At 36.0% G+C, this 12,802-nt stretch overlaps 1 protein-coding gene and 1 long non-coding RNA gene across 5 annotated transcripts in view; one reads left to right on the forward strand and one right to left on the reverse strand.

The window, feature by feature from the left end:
• LOC122566773 overlaps nucleotides 1–12,802 on the forward strand; it is a 642,331-nt gene that overhangs the window by 227,047 nt on the left and 402,482 nt on the right. The window lies entirely within an intron of this gene.
• Nucleotides 1–12,802, reverse strand: part of LOC122566778 — a 167,782-nt gene that overhangs the window by 130,114 nt on the left and 24,866 nt on the right. For both annotated transcript variants that reach the window (XR_006316620.1, XR_006316619.1), the window contains exon 3: nucleotides 8,278–8,564. This is a non-coding gene — a long non-coding RNA (uncharacterized LOC122566778). The remainder of the gene's footprint in view (nucleotides 1–8,277; nucleotides 8,565–12,802) is intronic.

Below are 12,802 nucleotides of genomic sequence, written 5' to 3' on the forward strand. Positions count from 1 at the left end.
ATTTTTATGCAATTTCAGTGGTTAGAGCTTGCATAAAATTAATCTCGCGCCATCACCGGCCAAGGGAACATTCGCGTAAAAGTTTGAATAACTTTGGTTGGGAAAATTGCATTTCGCGACCATCTTTTTCTTCTACGCGAATATACATTAATAATTTAACACGCTTTGGGTTTTTTAACACCTTCGTTGTGTACATTATGGATTCGACGCCTACTTTTATGACATTTATTTTCGAATATCTGTGAAAAATACCTCTAGAGTAATTTACGTGCGATTTTATAATATAAAAATAAATTATATAAATAACGAATTATGATTTTTTATGAAAATTCGGCTATAAGCGAACGCGTTAAACGAGTTTATTTAGGTGCTTAAGAGTTTCGAATTTATTTTTAATCCTCTCTGGACAAACTGGATCGTTGACAAACTGAAATTTCACCCTTAAATTTCTCTCCTTCGAATTCTCATTTTCAATAAAAAAGAAAGTTTTACTTTAGTCAAAAAAGAGCAACAAAGCTGATGCAATTTATTTACAAAGGGACAATAAAAATGTAAAATATAATTTTACGCATAGGTAATGAATTATTTAAGCGAGTAATCGTTTCAAGTAATCGTTTTAACCACGTTAAATCTCCGATGCCTGAAAGCACAGAATTAAGTAGTGGATTTATCAAAATGAATTTATGATAGGTAAATAATGGCATAGCATTAACCTGCCATCAACGATAAACCCACTGCATCCATAAATTAATTCATGCATGTTCAATTTTCTCATTTTCGTACATATAACAACAAGATAATAGACAATTAATGTCATTATATACTTAATGCTAATGCATACAAAAATAATTAAATTCTACATTAAAATCCGGCACTTTACCGAGCTACGGCATTAAACTTACGTGCAAACCAACGGATAGGGAAACAAACTTTGGAACTTCCACTTCTGTATCTTTCGAAGAATTCCAAAGTCGAAGAAAAGTAGCGACGAATCGGCCCAACTAAACCCCCACTTACTCTTGAATTTGTTGAAGCATAAAAATTCGCGAAACAACCAGTGGAACACGAGTCGCACTGGCAACTCGTTAACAGGAAAAACACAGCAAGCGGGCCAATAACCGCGAGTCCTCGAGTGGCCAAGCGACAAGTTAATCGTTGCACCGTCAACTTAGCTCGAACGAGTATAACAAACTCGTTCCAGCGGTTGAGGGAAGGAAGGGAGAAAGTGAATTCATTAATTTGGTTGCGTACACGCGGGTATAACTGGTAGTGTTCCGGCAACAAGAGCGTAACAGCGTGCGTCACGGTTCATTTCGACGGTGTCCAACAGTCGAAGGTCGTCCTTGTTTCCTTTTCACAGAGAGACCAGCCCGCACGAATTTTCATACCCGCCAGCTGCTGCCTTCAGGGGCTTGTGCATGGCCAATAGTATTGTTAATTTCTAGGCGGGGTATGTTACGCAAATTTAAATTTTCATGAACATACATTGGACCTCGAGAATATCTGGCCAGTTGTTACTATACAAGTTTTATGCCAAATTTGATCAGCGTAATCGTCATAGTCGAGTTTCGTTACAGTGCTAATGAAATCTCAAAATGTTTCGTACAACACATGCATGAGCCTATGTAATAAAAGAAATGTAACTGGAATTGAGATTTGTTTTACCCATTAGATAACATAATAAGCATTCTACATTGGATATTTTATATATTTTTGCATACAATATTCGTTCTATAGATTTTTGGAAGCTTAAACTTCCTCGAAATATGCAAATCAAATAGCAACTTGATAATGCTGAAAATTTATGTGAAAACTAGTGTAGAACCATATAATTCTTTCTGAAGAGATTCTTTCAAGCTTCACAGAAGACAATATTATTATGAATGTTATTGATCGTATGCGGGTCCCTTTTGGCTCTTCCTCTCCTCTTGGTGCACGCACGAAACCCTTGCACCCAAAGGGGTGAACTGACCCCCCTGTTAGGCTGGCCAGGGGATTAAAATGGAGCAGCGCGCGCTTTGTTGATGCGCATACATTATGCAGTTAAACGGAACGTAAATACAAACCAGCCGGGTTTCGACCACCTGACGAGATTCGTTCGCGCGCTCGTAACTATAAATATAGACAGCGACGAACAGGACGACAAAAAGGACGAAGGGATACGCAAAGGATCGGCTTGGAAGGTAGTCTCGTCAAAGCTGGCACGCGCGCCATATTTGGTCGCGGATGTCCCTTCGCTGCGCGCCATCCGTTTCTTCTATCCCATACTTGCTCCACCGCACGAGCCCCGATGTTTCGTCGTTTTTCTTGCTGTATTTATGGGGAACGATCGTATTTTCGAAAATACAGCGAAGGATCAGCCTAGAGGGGGTCTACCGACTGACCTGCACAAGATACGATTATACGATGACAGGGGGAGAACATGTTTCTCTGCTGTTCGTGTGTACTTTAGTATCGTTTTTATGGTATAGGGTGAAGTGGTGTAGCTGGCCAGACCTTTGTACGTTTCATAGAGTTAATAAGTTTAAATTGAATTATTATATTGGAAATAAATGCATTTCGGGAAATGGGACGAATATATCGATGATATTTAGAATCGAAATTTAAAGCGCTATAATTTTTGTTTTTATAAAAATACAATCTTTTATGAAATTTGTGCGCTTATTTTGAGTGGCCTATTTATTGTTTGATGCTGTTTTTGGTCGCATTATTGCAATGATTTGCCACTAATATACATGACATTAGATATATTCTTTTTGTTTGGTATAAATCGCACGGTTAATCGTATAGTTCGATTAACGATCTTTCCTCAATGGCTAGTTTCAATAACCGTAATTCAGTTGAATTAATTTATGTATCTAATATTGAATGTATAAACATATCAAACCTATCAGTTGTAAAACTCTGCAAATTGCACCCTACATTCACGTAAGAAGCCGCTACCAGCGTAGTATATCTTTTCGTTACGAAATAATTTAACAGTCACCTCGGATCGCTGTCTGAATTCCAACATGACTTCGCATCTGCGACAGTCATTAACATATTCTCGAGTATTTCATGCAATGATATAATGATATATTCTCAAGTGTCTTAAACTAGTTTTCTATCAAACGAGCATGTAACCCTTGTTTATTTCGAATCAACCAGAGATTGCGTATCTTTATTGGTTAATCCGGTTGTCTACGAGTTATCATCGATTACTATGTTCACGAATGATTGATCGATTCGAAGGTCACTCTACCGGCTGATTTTCCACGAACGGCAGACATTTTGCTTCCATTCGATCGCTTCAGCGGGAACACGATAAACCAATTTGCGGGTGAATCGTCGCAATTGCCACGGCTTTCTCTCTTACATCGGCGAATGTTCTCTTGTGTAATCCTGCGCGTTAAAGAGGATTTCGTTCCACTTGTACTACGTTTTGTATCTCACGATGCAGTCCCTCCATGTATCCCTCGAGAGCCGAGGGTGCGCGCGGTTCATTCCCCTTGTACGCGTGCACACCGTTGCCGTATGATTCGGTCAGGGTGCATATTTTTCGGGGGTTAACGTTCACTGTTTGGACGAAAACTTGCTCCACGGGGATTCGTTCAACCAACTCGCGTTATCGGTATATCGATCTGAAATTTTATGGTTGTAAAGGGTTGCTGCCAGACGAAACATCGAGAGTCGTATATTAATTTTTCAGAGTACTCGAAGATGGAAAAATTGTTTTAACTATAGACCACTCGGCTCAGAGAGAGATGTGAATTTTTGTAGCTTCAGCAAGCGAGTTTCTTCGATTGTATGAAAAATCTTTTAATTATAAAATTAAAATAAAGAAACGTATTAGATTATTTTTTATTAGATTTCGATTAATAATACAGCGATTTAATAAGTACACGATGAAACTCTGCAAAATGGTCTTCCTTTCTGAGCTGGAAAAAATAAATTATAAAGAAGTTATAAATTACATTATCGGCAAACTTCGAATTGAATTAGTTTTTAAGGACTCTGTCTACTTATGTATGTATGTATGTAAATTAGTACGACGCGTTCGTTTTCTGATGGATAAATATTTAAAAGAATAATCTATAAAATCCATCTGTGAAGTTTTATATCGTTGGATAATAAAAATTATTTTAATAATTAGGTTTATACTGCAATCATAAATGAAATTTGAATTCATTCTATACTATATGAATAAATAAACTTTTAATTATTCCTGAAAGCCACTGAATTAATCTACCCTACAGCTAATATCTCCAATAATCTCCATACTTATACCCTCACGAACAATAACGTAACCATTTTACATTTTCACAGTTCCATTACATCCCAAAATTAACGTTTAATTAACACACCGTCGCAGCATTTGGGCACTTCCATTATCCATCGTGTCCTCGAATTCGTTCGTCATCAAGCAATTATTTTCGACTCCAGGAGAGGAAAAGCGAACCAATCCAATTGTATTCCGTTTAGCAGCGAGTCCGCCGGTATCGATCGACACCAGGGAGACATCATCCCGTTTCTCTCGTAAGTGCAATCGCCAGTTCTAGATAACACGTCGTACTATCTCGCGGCATGAAATTCCACGAGGTTTATTTGCGAGTAATTTACAACGTACAGACTGCGTGTGCACGCATACCTACACTCACCACGTTTACATTATATACACGTATCATAAAATATGTCGAATGTGGGGAGTATTTATCGGGCCGATTTTAAACATCAAAATAACGAGAAAAATTCATGAACAAAAGCGTCGTACGAGATTTATTTTTCACGTTATTCCACGTTAGAAATATATTGGTCTTAGCGAATAAGGTCTTCTCTTCATCTCATTCACGCTACATGTTTCTCAGTCTAATACGACAGCCGAAATCCTACCCACATGCTATGTAATTCGTTTCTTCATCTCGGAATGAGAAACATTCAGATATGGTACAAGTATTTCTTTTTTAATTTTCTTTGTCGAACTCAAATTCGTATTCATTGATCGAAAGAAATTTCTCCAAAATCGGAACCTGTTCACAATTTATAAATTTCAGATATCCAGAGATGCTAATTCAAAAATATAAAAATGAAATTTTATGATTTTTTCGATATAGCTTAAAAATATAAAGCGGGAGTGATATAGAGAGAAAGGATATATTTCTATGTCTTGATATTTAGAATCGACCCTATAAATATCTCTCATATGATATTTCGCGACAGCCTACATAAACATGGAAGGAGGTAAGCGTAATTACGCAATTACTTAACGTTCCAGGTACTATTATATTATTGCCAAGAACTTTTTCCATGAGCCATCAATGTCGTTCAGCTTGTGTCTCAGAGGGAAATATCTCTGTTTGTAGTGGGTCTCCAAGCGTATATACGTACTATGTATATGACACGGAGATCCCTTTCTTAACCGGTGTTTCGTGATTATCTTAACTGCCTGAAATGCATTACATCCCGTAAGACGATTGCTTAAACGCGTTTCTCCGACGATTCCTGCCTCTCGTTCTTGACACCAATTACTTGACACGTTTTGCAGCCGCCGCGGAGCAGGATCGTTTTTCTCTCTTCAAATGCCACCGTACTACCGCTAACGAGATACAGAATAGACACGAATGCAATGATTTTTCGTGTTCCACGTTTTGGGGGAGACCATCTGACTCCCCTTTACCATTTCCGTGTTGCTGATACAAAACGTGAAAATACCTCTTTTCTCGTTAGTTCTAAGTCCGGATTAGCTTGGTCGTAAGAAAATATTAGAATATTCGGATACCGTGATTTCAAATAGACATTGGTTGATTAACTAATTTTTTTACCAAAAAGACTGCGATTGTGTTTGATCAGTTTAAGCTGTGTATCATGAATTTAAACCGAGAATGAACCGCACAAAATTTCTGATTATACGATAAGCAAACGAGAGTAACGAGATAATTTGGTATTCCGCATACTGCAGATAAATAACCACGACGTTACAGAACGACATAAAGCCATAAAGTTTGTTTAACGTGGGTCTGACCGTAGATAGAATAGCTTCCTGAAGTTCAAGTCTGTTAGAATAGTTTACGTTCCCTAAAATAATTGAATTTTAACTCTAGAATGCGATAGATGCAAAATATTTGACGTTTAATGCTGTGATTTTATCGAGGAAGAACTACAAGTATTTCAGATAACTGTTTATAGTATATATAATTTACTGTATTTATAGTATATAAGAATAAAGTAATTTTGTATAAGTTGTTGCATATTAAATACAATAATTTCTTATATTTTTGGATTATAGAAACTTCGTGAACATGAACTTGCCCATATTGTGGACACTTTTGAAATAGGAAGAAATATTAATCTCAAGATGAATGAACATACATCGATTAAGATACGTGTTATTTCAATTAACATTATTTCACCTTGAAGACAATTACTATACAACAATTCGATAGCTTGAAAAGTTATTTTCAGACAAATTATTTCCAGTTACTTACTTTTTTGAGATCCTAAGTCGATGATATTTTAAATGTATCGTATTTGTAATGTAATTGAAAGAAAATTGCCCGGACAATTGTTTCATTGTCGTCAATTTATTTTTGCTTGTCGATGTATACAACGAATTAATTTTCCTTACTATTTTTACAAAAAACAATTACTCACAAGTGTACGATTGTCAATTGTCGACAGGTTATTTGATTGCCTCGATTTTTTTGCTGTTATATCAATAGAGAATAAATATAAACTGCGATTCGGAACACGGAAAATTCAAATTTTCGTGGAAACTCATAAAAAATCTAGCTCGTACAAATTATCCACTCTATCTCTTTTTTTTTTCCTGGATGTGTTATGAAATTATCCTCGTCGATTGGTCACGCGTTGCGCAGCGTGCAAGCGTTTCAGTGAAACAGGAAAAACCGAATTTCAAGCTCCACGTCTTTATCGAAGCAAAAGTTCGTTGGCAGTTCGACCGATGCTTTCATTTTCGTCGTCTCTGCATATTTCAATCCTGGTTTTTTTCCGTGTTCACTTTAAAACCGACTGCAAAGAAATACTTCGGCACGCCAAAGGTTATAAGGCAGCGATTTTTTTACGAGTTCCACTAACCTAAATAAAGTTCTCTTTCGGCGTCTCTAGCGGCGCGGTGCTCCGCGCATCTGCGATTCAGAGCTGAGAAGAATTTGCAAACTGTCTAAGGCACTCGCCTTGAAGGAAATTCATTTGATCGACGAAAATATGCTTAAGTCTGCATGATTTTCTTGGCCTGTCACCGCCGGACTATTTCGAGAAAGTGGGCAAACGCGAGGAATTCGTAGCACGCGCCCCGTTACGTATTCGACGAATTAACGATATTTCCTTATTGTATTCTCTAACAATACCTGCTTGGTGTCCTGTTTGGTGTCTTGAATATACAGTGTGCAATAAAATAACACAGACATTGCATTTATAGATTTTAACGAGTTTCTCGTTGTAATATAATATAGAATATGTTGAAATGTTACGCGACAATTCTTTTATCTTTATATTTGTAACATGCAAGATATAGTCATTCTGCTAAAATAAAGCTAATGAAATTAAACTATTGCTACTAATCGTAGCAGATATAAGATATAAGATACGTCCGATGATTTATGGTACACGTTCTTGAGATTCCTGGTATTATACCTTTTTTTTTATCGTGAATTCGATAATATTAGATTCCATGTGCAATTTATGGGATCATGAATCCAGCCAGATTGTGTTTAAAATGCTTTGGCGAAGTCTGGCATACTTTATGCGCTCGTAAATCTATTTCATCAAGCTTGTGTATGTGGAAGTCGTATAAATCGTAATTAGCAAAGAAAAAAAAATAACTCGATCATGGATTCCATGAAAATCCACGCGGTCTGTTCAATAAATTTGTATTTACTACGTATCTTTACTACATACGTTCTTCCTATTCCCGATACGATTTAAACCTTTTATGGCTATGAATTCACACACGAATTTCAATCAAACGCTCGCCAAGATAGATTAAAAACCTCTTACGTACATTTGCTGTCCTTATAGGATTTTCAAGTTGATTTCAAATTCGGCTAATGTAGGAAATCATGATAGTCGTGTCTTAGTGCTAAGACATTTCAAAATGTTTGATGTAACACATAAACAATACAGACATAAGAAATTTCCATGGTAAGTGCTCAAATATTTCCCTGAACCAATGTATATATCCTGGAACGTAGAGCGCGGATACGCAATAAAAATCGCGAGTGGAAGAAGTTGCAGAAGTAGACTTAAGCTGAAGCGAATTAACGTGCAAACGAGAATACGTACCGGGTTCTCGGTGTGCATCAGAAACGCGGCGATCGGCCTCGTTAACATTGCAAATTCCTTATGGGGCCGGCCACTTTTTACCAAGCTAATTTCACTCTGCAATGCAAATTTCGGGCCGGCCACCCTCCCTGGGCGCACAGAGGGAGCGTAACTCGCGATTCACTCGCGAGGAAAGCACGCCGCGAATCGACGACGACGTTGGTACACGTTCTCGCGCGCTTTTTGCCTCGTTCCACCGGCAATTTCACAGTATTACGCTTCCTGGCCGGCATCCAGACGGCGGTCTGCTGTAAAAATCAAGCAAACAGAATTTTCGTCAGTGCACCGTACTTAAGAAACGAGCGTTTAGCCGCCTTGAGGCCGCGCGAATCGCCGGTAAATTGGTTTCTTAATTGCGGACGTGCTCATGAACACGGCGCCAAACGAAACAATCAATCCACGTAGAAGCCTGGTAGATTTTATGTTACGGCAGGGTATTCGCCACTCTTTTGTTCCGATATTCTTCGCTTCCCTGATTTTCCGAACGATGTTGCTAAAATTAATTGCATTTTGTTTGTGATAGCACCTTGTGTTTTATTCAGCGGTAGATGATTGGTTTCTGTGTCATGATATATATAGTTTGTATATTAAATTTGTGTGTATAGAGATATTATTTACGAGGATTAGTTCAGTTTATGGTTAATTTGTATACACCACGATATACATCCTATTATAAATAAATAAAATGCTATTTAATTAATTAATGTGTAACATGCAACAATGATTTTAGTATGATCTCGCGTAGAATATGTACCAACGATATTAACGATTTAAGTGATAACGTGCAAATTGTTTGCGCAACGCAGTTGTAGAAACTACAACTTGCAATTTTCAAATTCACCAATATTATTAGTTGCTAATTTATACAAATATAACGATATTAAGTCTTTTTTAAGTTACAGTAGCAGTGGTGAATAGAACCTGTAATTTGTCAATTCATTAACGCTATTGGTTACTAGCTTATTGTGCAAGAGGTATTCAATTAATTTTCGTTTTTATCCTAACGCCAGCATTTTGACTCTTAAGCCTGCTTCGTTATTCTCCTTTTACATTGCAAATTTTATTCCAAACTAAGGAATATTCACATACATAAACGCATAATTGGCGAGGTGACCTGATATTTAAATTATTCATTGTAAGCGGTATTGATCATTGTTATTAACTGACGCGAGTCTGAATAATTTCACGTAAGAAACAATTCCTCCCGCTCACGTTCCTCGTGAACGAGATGACATCACAATAGAACTGGATACAATTTCAATTTTAAATTGCGTTAACAGAGCACTCCTGGCCTTCTTCCAACAAAATGAACCGCACAAGCACCAGCCATAATTCCGAAAGTATTTAGAGCGCGAGTTGTACAATTTTGCACTCTGCATTTAGTATATCGTATTATGTAAATCTCTTTGAGGGCGTGGTCATCGAGTTCGCATCGTATAGTGTTATCAAACGTCAAGTTTGTAGAAAATATTTCAACTAAAAAATAAACTTGTATCTCGTTATCTAGCGTATTTCAGAATTCATCGTGTACCATCTTTCTCTTTTTATCGTCATCGTTTCTTTTCTTCTACAAAAAAAATAAAAAAAAATAAAAAAATAAAAAATCGAAATATATCTTTAGAACGTAACAGGAAACTCGGTTTACGCTTATCAGATTGTGTTTGTCATTTGATTACACTTTGAAGAACATTGCGAATATTACATAACTGCAGTGGACAAACATACAAAGCTATACAGATAAGTATTGTCTATAATAATATGTACAACGTCATCGATAGAGGAAAAACGTAGTGTACATAGTAAATGTTACATGTAATTATTAGCATATTATTAGCATATAAATGAATTTACATACTTCTTTCTTGACACACCAAAATCTGTTACGTTTTCATTCACGTTATTTGAATCTTCTATACAAAGTATGGTTAATTTGTAAAGTAAGCTATCAACACAGAGAGAAACGCGAACTTCTATCCAAGCACTCGGATTTCCTTGAGAAACTCAAAATTACAGTTGTCAAAACGTTCTTTTATTCGTGCAATTCGATTTCTGGTTCTTGTAAATTACCACGCAGGAGTTTATCCTGCGATGGAGGAAAATGTTTATTTTCCTGAACGTAATTTCATTTGTTCATAAAAATGGCTTCAGCTAATCGAGACTACCGGTTTGGAAGTGTGGCTCGTTTTAACGGATTCCATCCGTTTGGACAAGGCTGATCACCGTGGAAATTTTAGTTATTACTCGAATGATTTTCGATTGCACGGTACGAGACTGATACTTCGAGCAAACGATAATCTGCGATTCTGAATGATAATCATACACTAACGAACAGATTTCGCGTGACGATCTGTGGATCAGTAGAAAACACATTAATCAGACGCGAGGTTTCAAACGGCTATAGCAAAACAGTACGTTACGATCCGTGACTAATTAACTGAATATTAAACGTCATCGAGTTGCACATGTTTGCTGGTGTTCTGATGCGTAAAATGATTGCTAGTGCTTCGTGAAATTAATATCGACTTGGAAATCGTTTAAGGAACGTTTTTCGGTTCACTAATGCTTTTTTCTCTCTCCGTTCTTATGCAGTTTTATATACGGTTTTGTTTACCTTTGGATTTGATACGTTTTTTCTTTTACAAAGTCAAGCCTTAATTTGTTCTCGAAGCTATACTTTAATCGTTTATCCGATGGTTTCTCCTTTTTCTTTGTTATTCTGTTCTTGTTTTAGTTATTTTTGCTTTGTATAATTTTATTCGTCGGTATTATTGCCTCGCTAAAATTCGGAATCGATAATGAATTACTTAAAATTCTACTTTGATCGGGTCGTTCACGAAGCAAATTTTTGTTCTTTTATCTTCTTCATTGTTTTTAACGTAAGTTTCGCGAATTTAACTTTATTGAATAGGTGTATAGTTTTATCGGTATTTGGAATCGGTTTGCTTGTCTTCTATAAAGATTTCATTTTCAGTCGTAAATGGAAATGGAACGTGACTATTAAGGATCAAGAAATATAGCAAGATTTTTATTGCCGCTTAAGAAACCGGATATCGTTTTATATAATTTTGTTGCACGGTAAGCAACCTTTTTTCTAGGAAGAAATTACTTGGGCCGGAGTAAAGTATGTATAATATTTCGTAACGTCCACCGCTTATCGTTAACACAGCTCGTTTCATACGACGAGAACTGGCACCAGACCAGTTTTTTTTCTAATGTAAATGCGAAATTATTTTAAAGTTCATTCATGTGTAGATAGACGTTTAGCCACGAGTGTACGACGGAATTTTGCTTGCTTAGCTGCGTAACCGAAATTTTGCACCTGATTCTTCAAATTTATCTCTATGTACATTATATTTGATATCGTGTACAGAAAAACGTGAAATTTATTGTAAATAGTAAAATTAGATTTTCAGAAGCTCGTACGATGTAATATCAGAGGATATTACTAAGGAAACGATATCTATTTTAAAAACAATTTTCAAGTATCTCGTTTGTACTCCATTTTGTCATTTTCTACTCTAGTACGTATATTATCTTGAATATACTGTAATATAACACAAAATTAGATTTATAAAATATGGTGATATTTATTAGTTTTAGTTTTCCAATAAAATCATGAAACTGAAATTATTTCGTACCATAACCAGTTACGAGTTATTTCGAATTCGGCCGAATAACGCAAACAATAGATTGTTTAATTATCTGTAGTTTTATTCATTAGATATTTCAGTCGTTAAATAAAAATTGTATTCAGTTCCACGTTGACTTTTCCAGGAATTTTGAATTTTAATTATCGGAAGAATCGTTTAATTAAACGCGTGATTTAAATGCATCGAAATTTTTAATAAGATGAAATGTTTTAAATAATATACGTGTCTGGTTACCGGTTGAACGTGAAACTCACAGCTATAGCGAGGGTATTAATTCACTAGTCTTGTGAATGTTTCTTCGCGAAAGGAAAAGTGACTTGCCGTTTGTGTTTCCGTTTATCACGCAACTTGGAACAAAGTTTATTCGTCGACACGTAGTCTCGTTGCATGTTACTTCAAGTAAAATATTACAATCGGCACTAGATTCTTGGTGGTCCTGAAAGTTATTATATCGTAAATTCTACGCGAAGTGAGAGAACATTTTACGGGAACCAATGTTGAAATATCGTTGTACGTTGTAAATTATGCTTGTTCGATTTAAGATATGAGAAACGAAATTTTATTCCACAAACATTCGCCTTATTTCTTGCTTCTTATAAATCTGCAAATTCTGTGCTTCTCTACTTCACAATTGTTATTATATCATACAATAAATAACATATATACCGCCGGTATAAAAATTATAATCGTAAGTGTCTATAAAGCAAACTGTAATAAATCTTCCTTTTTAACTTGAAAAATGTAGAATATACGAAGAAGCAAACTTAAGAAACAAAAATTTCTATGTTCGTAGTGTGAAAACCTTCTTACCTTCCGCACTTAAAGAAGATAATTAA

The sequence above is a fragment of the Bombus pyrosoma genome, linkage group LG4 (assembly GCF_014825855.1).
Source record: "Bombus pyrosoma isolate SC7728 linkage group LG4, ASM1482585v1, whole genome shotgun sequence".
Classification (NCBI taxonomy): Eukaryota; Metazoa; Arthropoda; class Insecta; order Hymenoptera; family Apidae; genus Bombus; species Bombus pyrosoma.